Source organism: Lepidochelys kempii, chromosome 23 (genome assembly GCF_965140265.1).
Source record: "Lepidochelys kempii isolate rLepKem1 chromosome 23, rLepKem1.hap2, whole genome shotgun sequence".
NCBI classification, from domain to species: Eukaryota; Metazoa; Chordata; order Testudines; family Cheloniidae; genus Lepidochelys; species Lepidochelys kempii.
Window position 1 is genome coordinate 240,937 of NC_133278.1, and position 26,278 is coordinate 267,214.

General features: G+C 45.1%; 1 protein-coding gene across 11 annotated transcripts in view; it reads right to left on the minus strand.

The window, feature by feature from the left end:
• Positions 1–26,278, minus strand: part of LOC140902052 (leucine-rich repeat and fibronectin type III domain-containing protein 1-like protein) — a 264,710-nt gene that overhangs the window by 216,109 nt on the left and 22,323 nt on the right. The window contains exon 2 of one of the 11 annotated variants that reach the window (XM_073321679.1): positions 6,038–6,120. The exons of the other annotated variants lie outside the window; for them this stretch is intronic. The gene's annotated coding sequence lies outside the window, so the exon portion shown is untranslated. The remainder of the gene's footprint in view (positions 1–6,037; positions 6,121–26,278) is intronic. 11 annotated transcript variants of the gene reach the window in all.

The window sequence follows — 26,278 nt, forward strand, 5'->3', positions numbered from 1 at the left end:
TTATTCAGCAGCAATAGCCATGTAATTTTCAGCTGAAAATGAACACACTAGAAAAATAATCAATGTTTTAAAAGGACAAGGACAAAACTAGCAGGAATAGATTATTGTGTTTAAATAAAATCTGTCAAATGCAAATATACACACATCCACGCTTTGTACAGAGGTTATGTGTTTATATAATGTATATATTTTTCAAGCTAATATGCCACAATAGAGTTAAAAAGTTGCTTTGACAGTCCCTTTTGCAGAAGGATTTGATAAATTAGTATTTTAAAGCCACCACTTTAAAAGTTCCATTTTAACACTTTTAAAAGACTGTAATTGCTGCATTATATAGCAGGGAGAGGTAAATCAGATTTTGCAGAAAAGCTTTGTCAACAGCTGATAAAGAATACAAAATAGAGAAATAAGGTAGGCCAGTTTATTAGAAGCAATATAATACTTTTAAATGATGCACCATCTAGCAGAAAAAGCATTACATTTTCCTGTTAAATAAATTCAAATCTGCCTTCAGAATGCAGGAAGTCTCTGCTCAAAAGCACTGAGAGAGATAAAACCACTGATTCCTCATAGAGTATGTGCCATGGACAAAATGGAAATGTAAAAAAACGGAAATCTAGAATGATCTAACGTGTTGGAATATATATGGGGAGGATTATTTTTTAGGGAGGGAAAGGTAATGAAACTGACCTGGGCACAAAAAGTGGGAGTGTGCTAATAAAGTTTGCAGATGATACAAAGCTGGGAGGTATTGCTAATTTAGAGAAGGACAGGGATACCCTACAGGAGGATCTGGATGACCTTGTAAACTGGAGTAATAGGAATAGGATGAAATTTAATAGTGAGAAGTGTAAGGTCATGCATTTAGGGATTAATAACAAGAATTTTAGTTATAAGCTAGGGACACATCAACTAGAAGTAACGGAGGAGGAAAAGGACCTTGGAGTATTGGTTGATCATAGGATGACTATGAGCTGCCAATGTGATATGGCTGTGAAAAAAGCTAATGTCGTCTTGGGATGCATCAGGAGAGGTATTTCCAGTAGGGATAAGGAGGTTTTAGTACCGTTATATAAGGCACTGGTGAGACCTCACCTGGAATACTGTGTGCAATTCTGGTCTCCCATGTTTAAGAAGGATGAATTCAAACTGGAACAGGTACAGAGAAGGGCTACTAGGATGATCCGAGGAATGGAAAACTTGTCTTATGAAAGGAGACTTAGGGAGCTTGGCTTGTTTAGCCTAACTAAAAGAAGGTTGAGGGGAGATATGATTGCTCTCTATAAATATATCAGAGGGATAAATACCAGAGAGGGAGAGGAATTATTTAAACTCAGTACCAATGTGGACACAAGAACAAATGGATATAAACTGGCCACTAGGAAATTTAGATTAGAAATTAGACGAAGGTTTCTAACCATCAGAGGAGTGAAGTTTTGGAATAGCCTTCCGAGGGAAGTAGTGGGGGCAAAAGATCTATCTTGCTTTAAGATTAAACTCGATAAGTTTATGGTGGAGATGGTATGATGGGATAACATGGTTTTGGTAATTAAATATTCATGGTAAATAGGCCCAATGGCCTGTGATGGGTTTTTAGATGGGGTAAGATCCAAGTTACCCGGGAAAGAATTTTCTGTAGTATCTGGCTGATGAATCTTGCCCATATGCTCAGGGTTTAGCTGATCGCCATATTTGGGGTCGGGAAGGAATTTTCCTCCAGGGCAGATTGGAAGGCCCTGGAGGTTTTTCGCCTTCCTCTGTAGCATGGGGCACGGGTCACTTGCTGGAGGATTCTCTGCTCCTTGAGGTCTTCAAACTACAATTTGAGGACTTCAATAGCACAGATATAGGTGTGAGGTCTTTTTTAGGAGTGGTGGGTGAAATTCTGTGGTCTGCATTGTGCAGGAGGTCAGACTAGATGATCATAATGGTCCCTTCTGGCCTAAATATCTATGAATCTATGAAACTATGACACTTTGCAGCACAAGAACAAAAGCTCTTCGCTACCTCAGGGCTGGAATGTCTGATTTAATAAACTGTAGTCAAAGCATCATCAGGTTCCTTCCAAACTGACCTCACTCCTGAAGAGATGATCTCCCCCAGAATATAATTAGCCAGCCCTGCATCCAGCCTAAAGAAACTGATGGGAAAATTGTGCAGCAAGTAGGGGTATTTATTTACAACTGACATTTGTGCAGAGTTTCCTGCTTTGGCATTTTCAGTCACTCGGGAACACACTATGGCTCAATGTAACTCAGAGCATAAAAGAAATTAAGTCTAGCTGTTGCCTTGTCCTTCCTTTGTATCCCCTACACCATATATTTGGAAAATCCAGTTTACCAATAAACATGGCCCCAGAACACTGAAGCCATCCTCTTAAGAGCTTCATTTATCTTAGGGTTTTGTTCTGGTATCCATGATCTGAGCACGTCCCACATTAGCAAAGCAAAGCAGACCTTGGCTCTTCTCAGTTTATGGAAGCTCTCCTTGGGGTAGGATTTTATTTTGGGAGCTTTAAATATCACTCTGGTTAGAGTGGAAAAGCACCATTTTATTTTTCGTTACTTCACACTAACTCATCTGTTTCCCTTCTTCATGAGTTTTGCAAGCTAAAGATTCCCTCGAATAGGGTTCAAATTGGGTCTTCCTTCCTATGTGTAAACTGCATCCCTCAGCCAGTGACATGGGGTAGGAGCATCTCAGGGGAGACAATATGTTGTTCTGTGCTATTCTGTAAATTTTCACCTTCTTTCCAGAAAATGCCCAATATGCTGACAAGCCTCCAGGTTCCTTGTTTAAACTGCTTTTCTAGGTTACTTCTCAGGTGTTGTACAGAAAACGGGAGTTGTTTAAACAAATTCACATTCAGCTCTGAAACTCCATTTTCTTCATTACCAGGTGGAGTCATCTTCCAAAACTGCAGTTCTCTGCCTATACTTTTCTGGATTGCCTTCAGCCTCATATTTTCAAGGAAGATTATACTCCCTAGAGCCCTTTCTAAAAGACGTGCTCTAACTCAACCAGAAGCTATTGGGTTTGATGCAGGAATTACTGGGTGAAATTCTATGGCCTGTGTGATGCAGGAATTCAGACTAAATGATCATAATGCTCCCTTCTGGCCTTACAATCTATGAATCTGGGTAACAGAACTCCCCAATTACAAAAAAATAAATAAATAGTTATTTCCCTTAACAACTGTTCTTCCAGGCATAGTCCTATCTCCATTTTCCAGGATCTTTGTGTTCTCTGCATTTATCCTGACACAGATCTTGGCAACAACACCCCAGATATTACTTTGAGAAACTTTTATGGCCTGTGTTCTGCAGAGGGGTTAACTAGAAGATCACAGTGGTCCCTTCTGGCCTTGAAAACTATGAATTTAGATTTCAATCAATTGCTTCTGTGCATTACTTCAAAGGAAAAGGCTGCTTGTATCATCACTGAGATCAGAAAAGGCAGACATGGCGAGACTATAGCTAGCCCAATTGTTTATTCCCGTCTCCATCTCCTGTTTGTAAAGGAAGGCAATATAGCTTTGCAGGGGTCCTGCTTTTATGTAAAAAGAAAAGGAGAAAAGGAGATTAACAAATTTATTAGAGCATAAGCTTTCATGAGCTACAGCTCACTTCATCGGATGCACACAGTGGAAAATATAGTGGGGAGATTTTATATACACAGAGAACATGAAACAATGGGTGTTACCATACAGACCATACCATACAGACTGTAAAAAGAGTAATCAATCAGGAAAAAAAGAGTTGGCTGGGAGAGGGGGGGTGGGGAAGGAGACGGACCTTTTGTAGTGATAATCAAGGTGGGCCATTTCCAACAGTTGACAAGAACAGTGTGTGTGTGTGGGGGGGGAAATAAACAAGGGGAAATAGTTTTACTTTATGTAATGACACATCCACATTTATCAGACGTCAAGAATTATAACATTCAAAAACCAATCAGAGAACACTTCAATCTCTCTGCTCAGCCGATTACAGACCTAAAAGAGGCAATTCTTCCACAAAAAAACCTTCAGAAACAGACTCCAACGAGAGACTGCTGAATTGGAATTAATTTGCAAACTGGATACAATTAACTTAAGCTTGAATAAAGACTGGGAGTGGATGTGTCATTACACAAAGTAAAACTATTTCCCCTTGTTTATTTCCCCCCCTACTGTTCTTGCTGGAAATGGCCCACCTTGATTATCACTACAAAAGGTCCGTCACAACCACCCCCTCCCCCCACCCTCATCCCCGGCCAACTCTCCTGCTGGTAATAGATCACCTTTCCTGATCACTCGTTACAGTCTGTATGGTAGCATCCATTGTTTCATGTTCTCTGTGTGTATAAAATCTCCCCACTATTTTTCACTGTATGTATCCGATGAAGTGAGCTGTAGCTCACGAAAGCTTATGCTCTAATAAATTTGTTAGTCTCTAAGGTGCCTCAAGTACTCCTTTTCTTTTTGCGGATACAGACTAACACGGCTGCTACTCTGAAACCTGCTTTTATGTAGAATTCTCATTAACATAAAGCACTGGGAATTCTATTAGGTATTCTGTCGTTTCATGGAGAGAGGTACGTGTGTGTATTTGTGTATTAAGGTCACAGAATATGGCAACCTTACACCAGCACTTCTCCAGGCAGCCCAGAGATTGGCAGATAATAGGACTCTGCCTGGCATGCATCCATAATGTTGAGTCACCCTCTAGTGGAGCTTTTCACCCTCAACATAGGTTTGATGTACACCTACAGCATGTCTCTTTTACTGAAGGTAAAAAAATCCATAATCCGATGAAGCGAGCTGTAGCTCACGAAAGCTTATGCTCAAATAAATTGGTTAGTCTCTAAGGTGCCACTAGTACTCCTTTTCTTTTTGCGAATACAGACTAACATGGCTGCTACTCTGAAACCTCTCTTTTACTGATGCTTCATCTCAAATACATTGATGTATTGAGATTGGCACTTAACCTAAACAACAATTTTCCACTCCACGTCACTTATTACAAACAATCAGCTCTGCGCTATTTTCTGTCACATACCCCCAGCAGGTGGCCTCTCCTTTCAACCCAATATGCTGCAATCAAAGATCTTGGAATTAATGAACCACAGCATTATGGATAATCCTCTTGCCTCTCCAAGACTTAGCAACAATACCAATATTGTCTCTTGACATAAACGGACCAAGCATTAGCATGGTCATGTCAGGGAACAAATTCTAGCTCCCACTTCTTAATTCTTACCGAATATGATTCAAATCTTAGACAAGTATTAACAATGCTTGTCTAAAGAGAAGTTTCCACTCTGTCTATAATCTCCCCCAGACCTTGAAGAAGGAAGCTATTATGTCTGTTCCTTCCGTGAGCCCTTCAAGAGGATGTAAAGTCACGGGATGGTTTTTAGGATCTAAATAGGTACTAATTTTAAAAAAAACCCAAAAAACAGTCTCTGTTAGTCAAGTCAAAAGGCTAGAAGTGCGGCTCGTCAGAAGTTTCATGTATATGCTAGAGAGAAAACTTTGATATCTGTAGATGAAATTCACCTCTGTGAAAAAGGACCGTATAGGCACCACCTAAGCCCTCAAAATAGGATTTAAGTGGGCTTTAAATGCTGCACAAAGGCTGTCTTGCACAGGGGTGAAGTTGTCCCATGGTCCAAGTTTCTTTGCTTCTGTGAGTTTAAAGCTGAGCAGCAGAAAACTTGGGGTTCAAAGATGATGAAAAATTTTATGAAGCACAATTCAGAGCAGATCCCCTTCCTTTGGAACTTCTTAGGTGCCACAATTATCAGGATGAGAGACATACCCATTTCTGCTAGTCTGGCAAACACTACCAGAATGGCAAAGATGCCAATCTAAGCAGGTGGCATGCCTCATGCTAGCAGAGCAGTCATGCCCAGGCAGTTAAAGATGTGGCTTAGATGAAATGTAGTACAAATGCAGTGACTGTTAATAAAACCAGCTAGAGAGTGCCAAGAAGAGGAGCTGTGAGCATTCCAGCAGTTCCCCTATTGTGAATCTCTTGCCATGTTGTTCTTTAATTACCTGGGAAAGCTGCTGGGCTCCCACATCCCCCCCGCAGCAGCGCAGAACGCCTGCCTGTCATTCCAGCTGATGTAATCCCTTTCCTAGTTTAGAAAAAAAATTATATTCATGTGTCAAGCGCATAAAAAAACCCACCACCATACGATAAGTCTTACTTTTCAGGTAATTAATAGATTCCGTAACCTATCACCTGCAGTGTCTGTGAATTGCTGGATACCAGAGGTCCCTGCAGGTAATTCTGCGCCTATCTGATATACACAGCATGGAAGCATGTAGGCTGAAAACATTAAAGGGCCTTTGAATGAACACACCGACCTCTTCCCGTAAGTGCTGAAACCAATGGGCTCAGCAGGGCTATCACCTTAATAGCATGGGGGCTATTTTTCCTCAGTCACACAAAGTAGGAAAAGGTTCTATCAATACCGCACACGCTGCCAGCCCCGAGAAACATCCTTCTCCAGGGTCTTCTACCACATTCAGAAAAACTTCAGCTTGAAGGTATTCCTAAGTGGTGACCGGGGTACTGGATTGGTAATCAGGCTGGAGAAAAGCCACTGGGATGGGGGGTGGAGGGGAGGACTCTGACATGGCCCCAAGCATTCTCTCTCCCAGATGCTTGGTTCTTGCTCCTATGCTCAGGTCTAACTGATCGCCATGTGTGGGGTCAGAAAGAAATTTCCCCTAGGTCAGATCGGCAGTGACCATCAGGAATTCAGAGTAGCAGCTGTGTTAGTCTGTATTCACAAAAAGAAAAGGAGGACTTGTGGCACCTTAGAGACTAACACCTTCCTCAGCAGCCTGTGGGGGCAGGTCATTTGCCAGGATTACTGGGTACAACTCAATCATTGCCATTATGACACTGGTGAACCTCGGTCCCTCCTATTCTCTGCCTGTGGCACACACCAGTCTCATCCCCCATGGCTTGTAATGCTTTGGTCTCTGTTCAGTTGTGGCATTGGTGTGCAGCTGCTGGGGGGTGCTGGTGGCCTGTGCTATACAGGAGATCAGACTAGATACTCGAGCTATCCCTTCTGGCCTTCAACTCTGTGACTCTATTCCCAACCACCCCACTGGGCCTGTTGTGTGACACTGGGCAAATTCTTCCTCTCTCCCTGCCTCGGTTACTCCTACACCGTTTATTCAGACACAGCTTGGGGGGAGTGGGGGGTCAGGACTGTCTCTTACTATGCCTTTGTACAGCACCCAAGGTCTCAGCACTATCCTAACATAAATGATTATAATCTTCCTTTTGCCCTCTGAATTGAAGCTTTCCTGTGCATCACGCACGGGACATGGACACATGGTCTGGATCAGCAGTTCTCAACCAGGGGTCTGAGGCTCTCTGGGGGGGGCTGCAAGCAGGTTTCAGGGGGTCCACCAAGCAGGGCCGGCCTCAGACTCACTGGGGCAGAAAGCCAAAGTCTCACCACTCTGACACCCAGGTTTCAAAATGAAGCTTGAGCAGCTTAGCTTCACGGGGCCCTGGGCAAATGTCCTGCTTGCTACCCCCCAATGCCAGCTCTGGCTTTTGTATGAAACAAATAATCCAGTTGTTGTGGCACAGGTGGGCAGTGGAGTTTTTACAGCATGTTGGGGGGGCCTCAGAGAGAAAAAGGTTGAGAACCCCTACTCTAGATAGTACTCAGCCCTGCCTTGAGCACAGGGGACTGGACTAGACGACCTCTTGAGGTCCCTTCCAGCTCTTCGCTTCTATGATTCTATGCTACACGCAGCCATGAGGGAAACTCATGCTGCATGGAAGTATTTCAATTGGGCTTTCCTCCAAAGTCCTCACAATTTACTTTAGCAACAAACTGACCACGTCTGCTGACGTCTGTTATTCCCTCCTGTGGTGTGCTATTAGGTTGAACAATCTGTTAGTTTCAAATTGTGCATATTTAATTGGATCTCTGACTGCAAGGCCCAAGCGCCTCTTACCTTTTGGCGTATAATTTTGCTGGGAAAATGAAATGTTATGATGTTTCATTTACTACAGTCCTCCTTACAGACCTAGAGAATAAATTGACAAAGTAACTGGAAGGCCATGCTCTGCTTCCATTGAACAGGTCTGAGTACAGTCCTGAGAGCCTTTCTAGCCCTGCCTATTTATATCCATACCCTTCATTTAACCTTCAAGCAGCAGAGGCCAGTGAAGCACCGCCACTGCACTGCCCTGGGTCAGCCACTGCCCTGATAAATAAGATGAGCAGATGATACTGGAGTGCCTCTGTTAAATACAGGTTTCAGAGTAGCAGCCGTGTTAGTCTGTATCCGCAAAAAGAAAAGGAGGACTTGTGGCACCTTAGAGACTAACAAATTTATTTGAGCATAAGCTTTCGTGAGCTACAGCTCACTTCATTGGATGCATTCAGACACTGCCAGGGTTGGGGAGCCATGGACAGAGGCTCAAGGCCTGAAGATGGATGCTCTACATGACAGCCGGTTCTACTATTATCAGGGATGCCAGACCAGCCAAAATAAATGGAGAACTTGCCCAAATCCTGAATAAGTTTGCAAGACATTACCTATGTACCTAGGAATCTGTATCATATCCATATCAGTGCTGCTCGCAGAAATACCAGGATCCAGGGATCACAAGCGTCCAGGAATGCCCCTTATAATCATCCCAAAAAATGGGCCAAATGCTCCCCTCTATTTCTGCTGGGGTCTATAGGAGCACCAAGCAATTCCAGCCTGGGCGGAGGCCAGGGCTGAGGCTTGATGCACTGTGGGCACCCCCTGCATGTTGGGATAACATGGTCTGCAAGGCTGGAAGGACAGCTGTTCTCAGCGGCATTGCACCCTCCCTTCAAATCCATAGGATTTCCCAGCAGATGTTAATGCTGTGGGTCAGAGAAACAAACTCATCTGCTATGCTCAGTCTGAGGGGGGGGCTTGGAGAGCACCGTCAGGGTGGCCTTGTGAATAAGGCACCGAGCTAGGAGGCCAGGGTTCAATTCTTGGCTCATCTAAAGATTCCCCAGGTGCCTTTGAGTGAGTTCCTCTCTCCCCATCTGTACAATGGGGATACTAACCCTCTCCTACTGGGGGCTGTAAGGCACTCTCTCATTACATTAATGTTGTGAGGCCCTCACATATTACAACGAAGAGGGACCCATCGGAGACAGGACAGAAGCAAACAAGGGCTGGGACTTTCAGGGGCCTGGCCTCCAGCAGATCTTGGGTAGTTTGTGAATTGAAGAACCCAGACATCTGACCTTCTCACCCCAGACAGAGCAGTGAGGCGTGGGGACATGTGCAGCTTCCAACCACCTACACTTGTAGGTTGGGCCCAATATTTGGGTACGAGGGTAGCGATCCGAACTGCTGCAAAGGTTGGTCCGGGATGAAAGGTAGGGACAAAGCAGGTATTATGGGCAACCCTAGGACTGCAGCGCACAATCTTTATCAACTGCAAGGGAGAGAGATTCCCCAGAGAGGAGCTAGGACCAGCCCGATCTATATATTAAAAGGAAAAATAAGGTCAGACAGCTTCAGCCACTGATCCTTCCAGGGACTGACAACATGATCTCTCTTCCTCTGGTCCCTTGAGTACAGCTGAAACTATTCCTAGTTCCTGGATAAGGGTAAGGAATGGTGACCCTAGCTTCTGTTTGTCAGAGGGTGGAGATGGATGGCAGGAGAGAGATCACAAGATCATTACCTGTTAAGTTCACTCCCTCTGGGACAGCTGGCATTGGCCACTGTCGGTAGATAGGATACTGGGCTGAATGGACCTTTGGTCTGACCCAATATGGCCACTCCTATGTTCTGGCTGCCCACAGAGACTGCTTCTACACACCAAATGCATTAAGAGAAAGGCTGTTAATTGTTATTTCTAACTTCTTGTTAAGAGATTTTTTTCTTGCTACAGAATAACGGTTATTTCCTTTTAAACATCCCAGGACTTTATTGGTGGAATCCCATGATGGGGGAAACATCGTGCTATAAAACCCTCAAAGCTACTATGAAGGGGAAAGGCTCATCACTGAAATATGTTTATTAAAAGGTGAAATTCTCCAATGAATAGAGGGCCACCATCAGGTTTGCATATGTTGTCAGAAAGATTTGAACCTAAGACCTTCAGCACCAACCTCTACAATCTGAGATACAAAAGTTACTGTATTAGCCAGAAGAAAAGGAGTACTTGTGGCACCTTAGAGACTAACCAGTTTATTTGAGCATGAGCTTTTGTGAGCTACAGCTAAAGCTCATGCTCAAATAAATTGGTTAGTCTCTAAGGTGCCACAAGTACTCCTTTTCTTCTGGCTAATACAGACTAACACGGCTGTTACTCTGAAACCTGTATTAGCCAGCAAATATTGTAGGCTGTTATCCTCCAGTGGATCAGATCCCAGAGGGAGAGACAGCCCTCTATGCTAGTGTGCTGCATATGCACCATTTAAGCACTATTTTGAGGCCCTAAGTAGAGCACAGGCTTTGTACCAGGCCTCTGCACAGGGCAAATTTTGCCTGTAAAGAATAAGCGATTAGCTAGGATGGTGAGCTATGCAACCCCATGCTCTGAGCGGCCCTAGCTTTTGTTTGCCAGAAGCTGGAAGTGAGCGACAGGTGATTGTTCATTCCCTCTGAATCACCTGGCATTGGCCACTGTCAGAAGACAGGACACTGGGCTAGATGGACCATTGGTCTGACCCAGCATGGACATTCTTATGTTCTAATAAGTCACAGAAAAACATGAAGGAGGAGCAGGACCAAATGCAGTCCCTGGCTGGAAAGTTACTCAGACAGGGTATAGTGGTGGAGTCCTGGGATTGCCCCTTATATCTCAGCTGTACAATGCACTATTTGAAATTTTCAGTGGTCATTTAGTAAACAACAAATCACTGTCAGGATTTCCAAGGGCTTTAGGGAGAAGGAAGTGGCTGTTGCATTAAAAGTTAAGGGGAAGGGATTTTAGTTTGGAGTGATGCGACTATAGAATATTAATAATAAGGACTTAGCAGATCTATTTCAGAAGGAAACTAGCAAGCTAAGCATTGTTCTTCTGTTTCTCCTCCTACAGTAATTTAACTATTTCTGTTTGGTTTTCCCAGTAACCCTATTAGAGGAGCCAGTTGGACTTTGAAGATAATTCGTTAGGCAAAGAAAAAAAAAAAAGCACAGCAACAAATTTATGCAGATACTGTGAAATACTGCATGCACCTGTGATAAAGTATTTCCCCCCCTTAGGATAAACATAATTCCATCTCTCTCCTGGGGACAAATGGGACAGACATTTTTAATGCTGCTCTGTGACCGCTACTAATAAAAGCCAATTTTCCATGATAATGGTTCTCTAATGAAATATATTATGAAAATCAGATCCCAGTGATAGTAAGTCAAGTGACAGGTTTCAGAGTAACAGCCGTGTTAGTCTGTATTCGCAAAAAGAAAAGGAGGACTTGTGGCACCTTAGAGACTAACCAATTTATTAGAGCATAAGCTTTCATGAGCTACAGCTCACTTCCTCAGATGCATATCGTGGAAACTGCAGCAGGCTTTATATATACACAGAGAATATGAAACAATACCTATTCCCACCCCACTGTCCTGCTGGTAATAGCTTATCTAAAGTGATTTCCAGCACAAATCCAGGTTTTCTCACCCTCCACCCCCCCACACAAATTCACTCTCCTGCTGGTGATAGCCCATCCAAAGTGACAACTCTTTACACAATGTGCATGACAATCAAGCTGGGCTATTTCCTGCACAAATCCAGGTTCTCACATCCCCCCCACCCCCATACACACACAAACTCACTCTCCTGCTGGTAATAGCTCATCCAAACTGACCACTCTTCAAGTTTAAATCCAAGTTAAACCAGAACATCTGGGGGGGGGGGGGTAGGAAAAAACAAGAGGAAACAGGCTACCTTGCATAATGACTTAGCCACTCCAAGTCTCTATTTAAGCCTAAATTAATAGTATCCAATTTGCAAATGAATTCCAATTCAGCAGTTTCTCGCTGGAGTCTGGATTTGAAGTTTTTTTGTTTTAAGATAGCGACCTTCATGTCTGTGATCGCGTGACCAGAGAGATTGAAGTGTTCTCCGACTGGTTTATGAATAATTCTTGACATCTGATTTGTGTCCATTTATTCTTTTACGTAGAGACTGTCCAGTTTGACCAATGTACATGGCAGAGGGGCATTGCTGGCACATGATGGCATATATCACATTGGTGGATGTGCAGGTGAACGAGCCTCTGATAGTGTGGCTGATGTTATTAGGCCCTGTGATGGTGTCCCCTGAATAGATATGTGGACACAGTTGGCAACGGGCTTTGTTAATGCGTTGGAGGGGTTTTAGTTTAGTCCCAGAAGTTACCTACTACAGGACAGGCCTAACAAAGAAAATAACAGAACGCCACTAGCCGTCACCTTCAGCCCCCAACTAAAACCCCTCCAACGCATTATTAAGGATCTACAACCTATCCTAAAGGATGACCCAACACTCTCACAAATCTTGGGAGACAGGCCAGTCCTTGCCTACAGACAGCCCCGCAACCTGAAGCAAATACTCACCAACAACCACATACCACACAACAGAACCACTAACCCAGGAACTTATCCTTGCAACAAAGCCCGTTGCCAACTGTGCCCACATATCTATTCAGGGGACACCATCACAGGGCCTAATAACATCAGCCACACTATCAGAGGCTCGTTCACCTGCACATCCACCAATGTGATATATGCCATCATGTGCCAGCAATGCCCCTCTGCCATGTACATTGGTCAAACTGGACAGTCTCTACGTAAAAGAATAAATGGACACAAATCAGATGTCAAGAATTATAACATTCATAAACCAGTCGGAGAACACTTCAATCTCTCTGGTCACGCAATCACAGACATGAAGGTCGCTATCTTAAAACAAAAAAATTTCAAATCCAGACTCCAGCGAGAAACTGCTGAATTGGAATTCATTTGCAAATTGGATACTATTAATTTAGGCTTAAATAGAGACTTGGAGTGGCTAAGTCATTATGCAAGGTAGCCTGTTTCCTCTTGTTTTTTCCTACCCCCCCCCCCCAGATGTTCTGGTTTAACTTGGATTTTAACTTGAAGAGTGGTCAGTTTGGATGAGCTATTACCAGCAGGAGAGTGAGTTTGTGTGTGTATGGGGGTGGGGGGGATGTGAGAACCTGGATTTGTGCAGGAAATAGCCCAGCTTGATTGTCATGCACATTGTGTAAAGAGTTGTCACTTTGGATGGGCTATCACCAGCAGGAGAGTGAATTTGTGTTGGGGGGGTGGAGGGTGAGAAAACCTGGATTTGTGCTGGAAATCACTTTAGATAAGCTATTACCAGCAGGACAGTGGGGTGGGAATAGGTATTGTTTCATATTCTCTGTGTATATATAAAGCCTGCTGCAGTTTCCACGATATGCATCTGAGGAAGTGAGCTGTAGCTCACGAAAGCTTATGCTCTAATAAATTGGTTAGTCTCTAAGGTGCCACAAGTCCTCCTTTTCTTTTTAAGTCAAGTGAGAACATTCTGAGAGGGAGGCATGGCATTTGAGAGAGTGAAACAAACTTAAGGTGTCATAATGAGAATATGCTAAATTTTTTAAGAAGAAAACCACACACGTGTACGTTACAAACTGCAGGGGGCTAAGACCTTTGCAGCAATTTTAATGGATTAAATATGTGAAATCAGGACACCATCTTGACAGAGGAGCAGCAGGTAGGACATTTATAAGCAGCACCATATCAAACCCTGCTTGAGGTCTTCTGAACCGGATGGGTGCCCAGCAAAAGTGCAAGCCTCAGCCAAGCTGGAGGCTGCTGTTGGCAGCCATCTGGTGATCTAGAGAACTGTTTCAAATGTAAAATTAGTCACTGAGATTAATTTAACACTCATACCCATTACATGCTGAGCTGACATGTGGGTTAGATGGATAAAAGCCTGCTTCCATGTTAGAGATGTCAGAATGAAACATACATCTTGGAAACAGCTCCAAACAGATTCTAAAGCGTTTAAATGCAGCCCTTACTTATTTAACAGCAGCACCCAGGAGCCCCTTTGTGCTTGGTGCTGTACAGACACATCGTAAGAGACAGTTGCAACACTGAAAAACTTAACCTGAAGAGACAAGACAGGTAGAAGATGGGAGGGGAAACCGAGGCACTGAGAGATGAAGCAATTTGCTCAAGGTCACCCCGCAGGCCAATGGCACAGCTGCAAATAAAACCTAGGTCTACTGAATCTCCATGTGGTGCCCTGCCTCCAGCTACATACCCAAGCAACAGGGTGGATTTGATTTAAATCATTAGTCAGGAAGACTATTTAATCATGGATTTCTACATAAAAGTGCATTCTTGTTGTTTGTTATAACCTTAATACATATTCTTCACAGCTCAGAGATAGATGAGACCCAACTGGGTCTCTTTTAAGGCCTGCTGCCATTATAGGTTTTCCCTTCTAGTGAGAGAATGATACGGTAGATCTCAAATCAATGAAGGTTACACTCAGAAAGACCTCAAGACTTCTGGAATATTCTGCTCAAACAATTTCACTTTTGTTTCTACTGCCTGTCCCTCCCTTCTCACATTTATCTTCAGGCTGCTTCTATTTGTCCAGATCTATTCCACCCCCAACAATCTTCTATTCATTGCAGTTTTAGAGAGAGGTAAGGGATTGACTCCGTGTACACAAATTTGCAGAGGGACAATAGGGTTGAGGTCTGTAGCTCACGAAAGCGTATGCTCAAATAAACTGGTTAGTCTCTAAGGTGCCACAAGTACTCCTTTTCTTTTCACCTCTATATATTCTTTACTTTGAAAGATTTTTGCTGTTTACAAGCATGTTATCTCTGGAGACACAAATCCACAGTTTGAGAACTGCGAAACTAAGGGCTTGGTTACACTTGCGAGTTACAGCGCATTAAAGGAGCCCCGTCCAGCTCACTACCCGTCCACACTGGCAAGGCACATGGAGCACTCTGACTCCGCAGCTGCAGCTACAGCACTGCTGGTAATCCACCTCGGCAAGTGGAATAACGGTTGATGCGCCCCTGCTGGAGCACCGCAGCGCCAGTGTGGACACCCTGTTCTGTTAGTGCGCTCTGATCAGCCTCCAGAAGTATCCCACAACGTCTGTTCTAGCCACTCTGGTCATCACTTTGAACTCTAGTGCCCTGCCCTCAGGTGACCAACCGTCAGACCCATCCTTTAAATTCTCTGGGAATTTTGAAAATCCCCTTCCTATTTGCTCAGCCAGGAGTGGAGTGCTCTCAGTGAATCTTTCCAAGTGACCATGCCTCCACGTGCTAGGCGATCCCCAGTATGGAGCAATGGCGAGGTGCTGGACCTCATATGTGTTTGGGGGGAGGAAGCTGTCCAGTCCCAGCTGCACTCCAGCCATAGGAATTACGATACCTTTGGGCAGATATCAAGGGACATGATGGAAAGGAGCCATGACCGGGACGCACTGCAGCACAGGATTAAAGTGAAGGGGCTGCAGAATGCTTCCCGCAAAGCCCACGAGGCAAACAGCCGCTCCAGTGCTGCCCCCGCAACTTGCCATTTTTACAAAGAGCTGGATGCGATACTTGGGGGTGACTCCACCTCCATTCCGAAGACCACCATGGACACTTCAGAGCCTAGTGCAACAAGGCAGGAGGAGGAGGGGGAAGAAAGCGAGAGTGAGGGTGCTGAGGAGGAGGAAGACAGCCAGTCATCCCTAGATGCATGCAGCCAGGAGCTGTTCGCAAGCCAGGCGGAAGGTAGCCAGTCGCAGCGGCCGGTGCTTGGGGAAGGACAAACACCAGAGGAGGTTCCCAGTAAGTGGCTTTTATTTTGGGAAGGAAGTTATTCAGTGGGGGCTCTTGGGGTGAGGAGGGTTAGGGCTGCATGCATGCCTCAGTGCAGAATAGGGCGTTGATGTGCTCTCTCAGATCGCGGTAATCGGCCTCAGTGATCTCTTCAAAGGTCTCATCCAGAACTTGGGCAATGAGATTGCACAGGTTTCTCGGGAATGCCACTGTGGTCCTTGTCCCAGTAAGGCTAACTTGTCCGCGCCACTGTGCTGTGAGGGACGGGGGAACCAATGCTGCACACAGGCAAGCTCCATAAGGGCCAGGATGGAATCTGCATTGCAGCAGAAGACCCTCCCTTGCTTCTCAGGTCACCCTCAGCAGTGAGATATCTTCCAGGACGAACTCCTGTGGAAAATGTGGGAACAGCATTCAGTATAGGGGCCCCCTGAGGCTGTTGGCTCTCCCCAAGGCACAGAAACCCAGAGGATAGTACAGCCATGAAACAATCAGTCACACTTGACCCTGTGCTTACTCACCATTTTGGGGCTCCCGTGGGTTATGTGTGCTTGCTTTGGGACGAGCAAATTATGCTATTGTGTAGACTGTGCTTGCCCTTAAGTATGGGGGAATCATTGCTCTGTCTGGTGTGAACAATGCTGCCTCTGTTCAGTGTTGCATTTTGCCTTTACAGATGCAACCTTGAGATCTCAGCCATCTGTATTATCACCAGCCGAAAGACTCCCAAGAATCAGAAAGAGGCCACGTAGAAGCAAGGAAGACATGTTGCATAAAGTAATGCAGCATTCAACTAATGAAAATCAAAAAGTGAAGAGGTGGCAGGACAGTGAAAGGAGGATGCACCAGCAGAATGAGGAGCGCTGACACAAAAGCACGGTGCTCCAGCAGCAAAGCACGGATCGGCTGATAAGCACAATGGAGTGCTAAGCGGACTCTATCCAGGCGCTTGTAGACATGCAGGCAGAGCACTACCATACCCAACCCCCCCTGCAGCCCTTGTCCCAAAACTCTTTCCCTGATGCCCCCATGTCACCTCCAACCCACTTTCCCCAACATCTGGGTTCTTACCTCCACCAGCTGCCTCCAACACCTGTAGCTTCACCACCCAGCCCTGAAAACTACGATCCTTACCCACAGCATTCAACCCCCATCACCTTGCAGTATAGCCATCCTGAAGTGCAGCACTCTTTGCACAGCACTCCAAACAGGAAGGCTGAGTATGAGAACAGGACATACACAAATCTGTGATTATACCGTTCCCCACCCCACCCCCTTGCCCTTTGTTTCCCAAGCAGTTGCATTTCTTTTCAATAAATGGATTTTTTGGCTTTGAAGACATTCTTTATTATTGCATAAAGTAAAAGACACCTTAGCCCAGGAAAGAAACAGGCACTGCAAGTCAACTTAGCAAACACAGATTCCTAACAACATTGGAACCACTGCACTTCATTCCCGTGCAGAGCACCAGACATTTCTGGTGGCTTTCAGCCTCAAATTGCTCCCTCCAGGCAACCCTAATCCTTGCAGCCCCATGCTGGGCCCCACTAATAGCCCTGCTCTCTGGCTGTTCAAATTCAGTCTCCAAGTGTTGAAACTCCGAGTTCCATGCCTGAGTGAATCGTTCAGCCTTCCCTTCACAAATGTTATGGAAGGTACAGCACGCGGATATAACTGTTGGGATGCTGTCATCAGCCAGGTCCAACTTCCCATACAGAGCGCGCCAGCGGCCCTTTAAATGGCCAAAAGCACACTCCACAGTCATTCTGCACTGGCTCATCCTGTTGTTGAACTGCTCCTTGATGCTGTCAAGGCTCCCTGTGTAGGGTTTCATGAGCCATAGTATTAAAGGGTAAGCGGGGTCTCCAAGGATCACAGTGGGCATTTCGACTTCCCCTACGGTGATCTTCTGGGAAGAAACTCCCAGCTTACAGCTTCCTGAATAGGCCAGCGTTCCAAAAGATGCGTGCATCATGCACCTTTCCGGGCCAGCCTTCATTAATGTCAATGAAACACCGATGGTGATCCACAAGCACCTGAAGAACCATAGAGAAATACCCCTTCCAATTAATATACTCGGAGGCTAGGTGGGCTGGTGCCAGAATTGGAATGCGCATGCCATCTATCGCCCCTCCGCAGTTAGGGAAACCCATTTGTGGAAAATCATCCACAATGTCATGCAAGTTACCCACAGTCACGGTTCTTCTGAGCACGATGCGATTAATGGCCCTGCAAACTTGCATCAACACAATTCCAGCAGTCGACTTTCCCACTCCACACTGGTTAACGACCGAGCAGTAGACGTCTGGAGTTGCCAGCTTCCAGATTGCAATAGCCACCCGCTTCTCCACCATCAGGGCAGCTCTCAATCTCGTGTTCTTGCACCGCAGGGTGGGGGCGAGCTCATCACACAGTCCCATGAAAGTGGCTTTTCTCATCCGAAAGTTCTGCAGCCACTGCTCATCATCCCAGACTTGCATGACTATGTGATCCCACCACTCAGTGCTTGTTTCCCGAGCTCAAAAGCGGCGTTCCACGGTGGTGAGCATGTCCGTGAATGCCACAAGCAAACTCATGTCATATGCATTACTTGAGTCGATATCATCAGAGCCCTCACTGTCACTTTGGATCATAAGGAATAACTCGACTGCCAGATGTGACATGCTAGCGAGACTTGTCAGCATACTCCTCAGCAGTTCGGGCTCCATTCCCGCAGACTGAAAGAGAAGACAGAGTGCACAGTACAAAAAAAGTTGAAAGATGGCGCCAAATGTGGACGGAAGCACAGGGATTGCTGGGATGCAAACCGATGCATCACAGGTCTTTGGGACAGGACCCAGAGTGCCCCGCACCCCCTGTCCCCTTCCCACAAGCCACAGTGCCAGAATGGGAAGAGGTGCACTGTGGAATAGCTGCCCATAATGCACCACTCCCAATACCGCTGCAAGTACTGCAAAAGTGGCCACACCAGTGCGCTTGCAGCTGTCAGTGTGGACAGACTGCAGTGCTTTCCCTACTGCGTTCTCCGAAGGCAGGTTTAACTCAAAGCGCTCTACATCTGCAAGCGTAGCCATGCCCTAAGCATCTCTGATGGTATCTTCTAGACTGAGCACTGAGTCCCATTGGGTACATAGAAAGATGAACCTAAATAATCTATACAGAAGCCCATGGAACCCCATAAAATTGGGTCCCTAATCCATGAACTATTGGAACTCATTTACAAAACTTTTCTTAAATATTACATTAATATATTGTCTCATACTACATAGAATTAGAATTTAATCCCTATTCCATGATGAGATATCTTTGAGTTATAAAATATCTTAATTAAAATTATCTTTAGATAGGTTTTTTCCTCAAAAAGCATTTTATTAAAAAAAATCCAATATTTTGATTGTTTTAAAAAAATCATTGATTTTTATCCACCCTGCCAAGCAAGGATCCAACAAGTCCCAATTGTACTAGACAGGTAGCATAGCAGTCCAGTCCCCCGGCCCCCAAAGACCTTGTAATCTTAGCATATGATTAGAAGCAACAGGTAGATTCAATAAACAAATGGGGTTGGTGGATACGTCAAGAGAACAGTGAAATGATAATGTTTCACTTAATAAAGCAGCAGTCTCACACTGACTTCCCTTACAGGAATTCTGTGATTTGCAAATGCCTTTTGTACAGTCTTTTGTATATACAAAGCCCTACACAACTGCTATTATTCTGTTATTCTCCGTTTTCATGCTAACATCCTGTAGTAACAACAAATATAACAGGAGAAACTACATGCTGAATCCTGCTCTTTGCTCCTGGAGATTCCTGTCACTCCAAGAGTAAGGTGCTACTTTTACACTGGAATGCCAACCTTCTGCATTCAAATAACAGGAGTCTGGCTCACCAAAATCATGAGATTTTAAAAAACCTCATGATTTTAAGAAAATGTCTTTTGGGGTCCTTGTCTTCTATTTTTTTGAGTGTTCAGACTTCATGTTTTCAAGCTTCCCTCTGCAACCATGAGGACTAGAAACTTGCTTATTTGTTATTAAACTGAAAGATATGAGTTAACAGTGTAACGCCGCTGAAAAAAAAGAAGCAAACATCATTCTGGGCTGTATTAGCAGGAGTGTTGTAAGCAAGACACCAGAAGTAATTCTTCTGCTCTACTCTGCACTGATTAGGCATCAATTGGAGTACTGTGTCTAGTTCTGGGCGCCACATTTCAGGAAAGATGTGGACAAATTGGAGAAAGTCCGGAGAAGAGCAACAAAAATGATTAAAGGTCTAGAAAATACGTCCTATGAGGGAAGGTTGAAAAAATTGGGTTTGTTTAGTCTCAAGAAGAGAAGATTGAATGGGGACATGGTAATAGTTTTCAAGTATATAAAAGGTTTCAAGGAGGAGGGAGAAAAATTGTTCTCCGTAACCTCTGAGGATAGGACAAGAAGCAATGGGCTTAAATTGCAGCAAAGCTGGTTTAGACCAGACTTCCTAACTGTCAGGGTGATTAAGCACTGGAATAAATTGCCCATGGAGGTTGTGGAATCTCTGTCATTAGAGATTTTTAAGAGCAGGTTGGGCAAACACGCATCAGGGATGGGTTAGATCAGGGGTTGGCAACCTTTTAGAAGTGGTGTGCCGAGTCTTCATTTATTCACTTTAATTTAAGGCTTCACATGCCAATACTACATTTTAACGTTTTTTAGAAGGGCTCTCGCTATAAGTCTATATATTATATAACTAAACTATTGCCATATGCAAACAAGGTTTTCAAAATGTTTAAGAAGCTTCATTTAAAATTAAATTAAAATGCTGATCTTACACCGCCAGACCGCTCAGCCCGCGGCCGGCCTGGGGTTCCGTTCACCTAGGCCGGCAGCAGGCTGAGCGGGGCCTGCGGCCAGGAGCCCGGCTGGCAAGGGGCTGGCAGCCAGAACTCCAGACCGGCTGCGGGCTGAGCGGGGCCGGCGGCCAGGACCCCAGACCAGCAGTGGGCTGAGCAGCTCAGCCCGCTGCCACTCTGGGGGTCCATCCGCCGGCTCCTGCCAGCCCGGGTCCCGGTTGCGAGCCCCGCTGCTGGTCTGGAGTCCTGGTCCTGTCCACATAAAGTAGGTACCTACCTTCTCCCTGGTTCTAGCCATTCTCTTCCTCTCTTTGCACTGAGATGAGGGTGGGCATGCACTGAGTACTGGGGGTGGGGTGCAGGGTCTAGCCAGGAGCTAGAATGAGGGAGGGGGCTCAGGGTTGGGGCAGGAGGTTTGGGTGTGGAGCGCTTACCTAGGAAGTTCCCGTTTGGTGCGAGCGGTGCAGGTGGGAGTGTGTGCGTGCGCAGGAGCTCCCGTTTCGTGGGGATTTGGGGGGTGCAAGAGTCAGGGCATGGGATGTGGGGGGGCTGGGTATGGGAGGGGGTGCAGGACTCAGGGCAAGGGTCTGGGGGGGGTGTGAGTAGGGTGCAGGAGTCAGGGCTGGGGGGGCGCCGGAGTCAGGGCTGGGGTTGTGGGGGGGTGCAGGGGTCAGAGTACAGGGCTAGGGTGTGTGGAGGGGTCAGGGAAGAGGGCTGGGGGTGTGTGAGGGGGTGCCAGGGTCAGGGCAGAGGGCTGGGGGTGTGGGCTGGGGTCTTGGGGGTGCTCCCAGCCCCCTGCCCTGAGCGGCTCATGGCAGGGGGCTGGAGGGGATATGCCGATTCCACCCCCTTCCCCATGGTCCCTGGAGCAGAGACTGCGAGCGCACTGCGACTCTGCTTTTCCCACCAGCTGATCAGAGAAGGTGCAGGCGGGCGGGGGCGGCTTGCCTGCCCTGCAAGGGGGGGTGGGGGTGGGGGGGGTTGGGAGAAGAGCTGGCCAGACCGGGCAGGATTTTTAATGGCATGCTGCCATAGGTTGCCGACAACTGGGTTAGATAATACTTAGTCCTGCCATGAGTGCAGAGGACTGGACTAGATGACCTCTCAAGGGCTAGTCCTATGATCCTATGAACAAGAGCAGGTAACAATGAGGACTGCATAATTTCGGCCTTACTGTGCTCATGACACCCCTCAGTGTTCCTTTAACATTGATCACTGCCTACAGCAGCAAGATTCCTTTAAAAGATTATCGTGTCCCATCTAGTTCTCTTGCTGATGCTGAATGGCTGGAAAATTGTGAGACTCAAGTAATACCAACTTGATCATGCAGATCACAAAGCCTTAAGGAAAGAGTCCTTTCCAGCCCCAGCACCATGCAGCTGTATAGCCAACAATCCTAGCTAATAATCTGCTATGATCTAGATCTATCCATGTGGTTTATCTCTGGAGTAATGAGCGTGCTGGGAACCAGCCTATTTATATTAAAAACAGAAATTCACACCGAGGGAAGGAAGTAAACTACTATTAGCTCCAGAGCTGACTGAAATCTGAGGGGCTCTCTATCAGCATTTCCCCCTGCAGCTATAGCTCTAATCTGGAGTAAATGAAACAATGCTGCAATATGACACCATCCCTGCGCCAGACAGGCTGAGCATTCTGCCTGAACCAGAAGAACAGTGGCCCATGATTGCAAGACCTCACACCAGCAGGGTCAGCGAGTGCAGATAGGGTAAAAATGACAAACCATTTGATGCACCTTATGTGTCTCTCTGAAGAAAATTGCTCTTTTAGGAAACAAGACAGGAGTTGGATTAAAGGGAACAAAAAACAAAACATCACCCTATTTATTTTATAAAGAGCGAGACAGATGCAAAATTTCACTTGATAACATCTTTCTACCTGAACTCTTTGTGACCCTGGTAAGTGAGCTGAAAAGTATGACCCAACAGAACGAGGTCTTGCAGATACATTCACCAAATGCTCCAGCAAAATAAAGAAACTCTTTCACCTGGCATCTGAAAAAAATAGACCAAAAAAAAATGCAACTTTCTTATTAGTCTGGATGCCCTAAAGACCTCGATTTGGTGATTAAAGCGCCCATTTGGCTGGAAAATGCCAATATATAGCTAGCATGCTATTTTCTGAATCTTGTCAAGAGGTCTCACTACTACTTTATAGTCTTATGAAAATAGCCAATTTTGACCTATGAAGCCTTGTGCCTTAACTAACTAGAGACATTGTACTTAAAATTAGGCAACATATATAAATTTATATAATTATAACAAACATACACATTTTATATGAAACAATTTTTAAATGTATTGGCGTGAAAAGCACCCATCTATGGAGGGCTAGCAAAAGAACTACGCAGCACTTATGTCCTCAAAATAGAAGAATACACATTAAATCAATATTGATGAATATCTATTATAAAGGGGGCTCATTTCTACCTGCCACCACACATGTGCAATTCCCATTGATTTCAGTATGTGTGTATCTGAGGGCAGGATTCGCCCCATGAAACAAATCAGAGGAACTCTGCCAGACCTTGGTCGAACTGAAGCTCAGTGGGAGTTTTGCCCTTGAGTTGGTCTGGCCTATGCTATATTTTACAGTATCACCGTCCTGTAACATTTAAGATGGGCTGTAGGAAAAGCTGCAAATATCAGTCAGGCTGCTCAAGAGGGTAATTTAATTAAACGGAACTTAAATGTTCATTTTTATCAATACACAAAGCTCCTGTCTGACACACACAAAGAAAACACACAAAGCCGAAAATATTTAGAGTAGGCTTAACATGAGACAGAGAACCAGCATCCAACGGGCAGGTGTGGAAAGTTTATGGTATTCTTGATCTGAGTGTGTTGGCTTAATATTTCTTATGCGTATTAAGTTTACGATAGGAAAATTGGCACAGCAGAAAATGTGTGATCACAGCAAAATCTTTAACTCCCAGCAATAATACTGGGTAGAAAATACAGTCTAGGATTCTCTCTGTTGCTGATGACATAACACCAGGGGATTCAGAGAAAAGTTCACCTGAGAGTAGAATCTAAGAGTCTGTAATTTTAAAACCCAGAAATAGCTTCTAATTACAGCAGGTGAAGGAATAGTTGTGGAACAGTCAGACCTAAATATTTTGTCTTATATTGTAAGTGCTAGGAAGCTCTGTTCATGTCTTAGACTTTGTCTATACTACCACGGCAAGTTGACCTAAGTTACGCTACTCCAGCTATGTGAATAAAGTAGCTGGAGTTGACGTAGCTTAGATCGACTAACTGCAGTATCTACACCACACTGGGTCAATGGGAGACGCTCTCCCATCGACTTACCTTACTCCTCTCGTTCCCGGTGGAGTACTGGAGTCGACCAGAGAGTGCTCTGTCATTGATTTAGTGGGTATCCACTAGACCCGCTAAATCGAACCCCAATGCATCCATCGCAGCAGCATCAATCCCGCAGTAGACATAGCCTTAGAGACACCACAACGCCAGGTGCTCTGAAAGGGACATGTCTAAATTGGGCTCCTCTCATTCCTGGGCCCCAAAAACCCAATTGTCACATGTCAGATAAGAATATGGGCTGAGATTTTCTTAGTGATGTTGGGGGGCTCTCGTTTTCAGAGAGTGAGTAATCAGCACTTCCTGAAAATCAGGCTCCTTTATGGTGTCTCAATCTGGACAAAGAATTTAGGAGTCCCAGGTCCCCACTAGCCGACAACAACCTCCAAGTAAACTCAGTGCATCTAAATGCACAGAAAATGCGACTCCCCACCCAGAATCCTAGGTGTCACCAGGGTATTGCTCTTGTTTTAACACCACCAGATAGCAGAGGAATTATATAGATTATACAGATAAGGCCAGCAAGGATCCTCTAACCTGATCTCCTGCATAACACAGGCCATACGACTACCGTGAATTAATTTCTGTTTACACTAAGGATCCTTTAGATTAGAAAAATATCCAATGATGGAGAATCTGCCAGAGCCGGTAAATTGTTCCAAAGGTTAATTACCCTCACTTAAAAATGTGCACCTTATTTCTAGTCTGAATTTGTTTAGCTTCAACTTCCAGCCACTGGATCGTGTTATACCTTTGTCTGATACACTGAAGAGCCATTTATCATCAAATTTTTGTTCTCCATGTGTTACTTAGACTCAAGGAACTCAATCTGTTTATTTCAACAAAGAGGAGATTAAGGGGTGACTTGATCAGTTTCTATCACTCTATGCCATGATTCCCAATCCTTTAATCATTCTTGGGGCTATTCTCTGAACCCTCTCCAATTTATCAACATCCTACTTGAATTGTGGACACTAGAATTGGACACAATATTCCAGCAGTGGTTGTACCAGAGTCAGAGATAGAGTTAATGTAACCTCCATGCTCGTACTTGAGATTCCTCCATTTATACATCCAAAGGTTGCATTAGCCATTGTGGCCACATCTTCACACTGGGAGCTCATGTTCAGTTGATTACCCGCCATAACCGCAAGTCCTTTTCAGAATCACTGTTTTCCAAACAGTGGGAGAAGAGATTAACATCTATGGGCCCATGCTGCTCCTGACTTCTCCATATATATATATATATATATATATATATATATAAAAATTGTCAAGCCAGTAAAGGTAAGTTTCGCTTAAACCACATTCAATATTTCAGTTGTTAGTACGTGTCCTAGTTTGTTCCTGATGAGAGTGTTTACCACTGATAAGCCGCATCATTTTGTGTCCTCTGGTGTCTGTGCCTTGTCACGGCAGGACAGCTTGTGTGCTCTAACAATCCCCAGAGTCTGTGTCAGCAGGGGCTTTTTGCTCCTGGTAGGTTCAGCCATGACGGATTGGTCTTTGGGGGGAGGGGCCAGACAAAACAGACACCCTGGTCCTCCAGGTTGGGGGTTAGGCATAGGGCTAACAACCTGGTCCCGTAAAAAACAAAATATGTTACGGAAACAGCAACAGAGAATTTATGGGAATGGAACACCCTTATTGTGTTATTTAGGCCAGCAGTGGCCATTCTTCAGACAATGCACAGTCAACCTGCGAAACTCACTACCAAGGGATGTTGTGAAGGTCAGGACTGTAACAGGAGTCAAAAAAGAACCAGAGGGGTAAGTCTGCCCTTTTCCCTTCTCCTCAGTACTCACAGCTTGCAAACAACAAACTCCAGTCTCCTAGTCTTGTGGACAGAGACGATATGAATATATGTTGCAAATACCTGGCTTCGGGGATAGAACCCACAGCCTTTGGCTTCTTGTTCCGTGAGATACAGTCTACCTGAATGACCCTGAAACTAAAGCTTGCTATGCTGCCCTCTTGGGGCTCACCTGTAAAAACACTGGACCAGGTCTCATTCCATTCACCAGAGGGCAGTAGTGACACACACACACAAGCAGCACCTTACAGCTGGCTCCCAGCAAATTATTTGCAATGTCACACTAAATCATAGCCTCACAGATCACAGTGAACCACACTCACTGTCACCCCTGCAACTCTGCCTACAGCTTCAGGGCAAGGACAAGGAGAAGCACTGACTGCCTCGATCACTATGCTACTAAAAGCTGTATCTGGAGCCTACTACTGGGCAGCACAATAGAAACAAGGTTAACAAACAGCAGCATTCTTTGTTTGT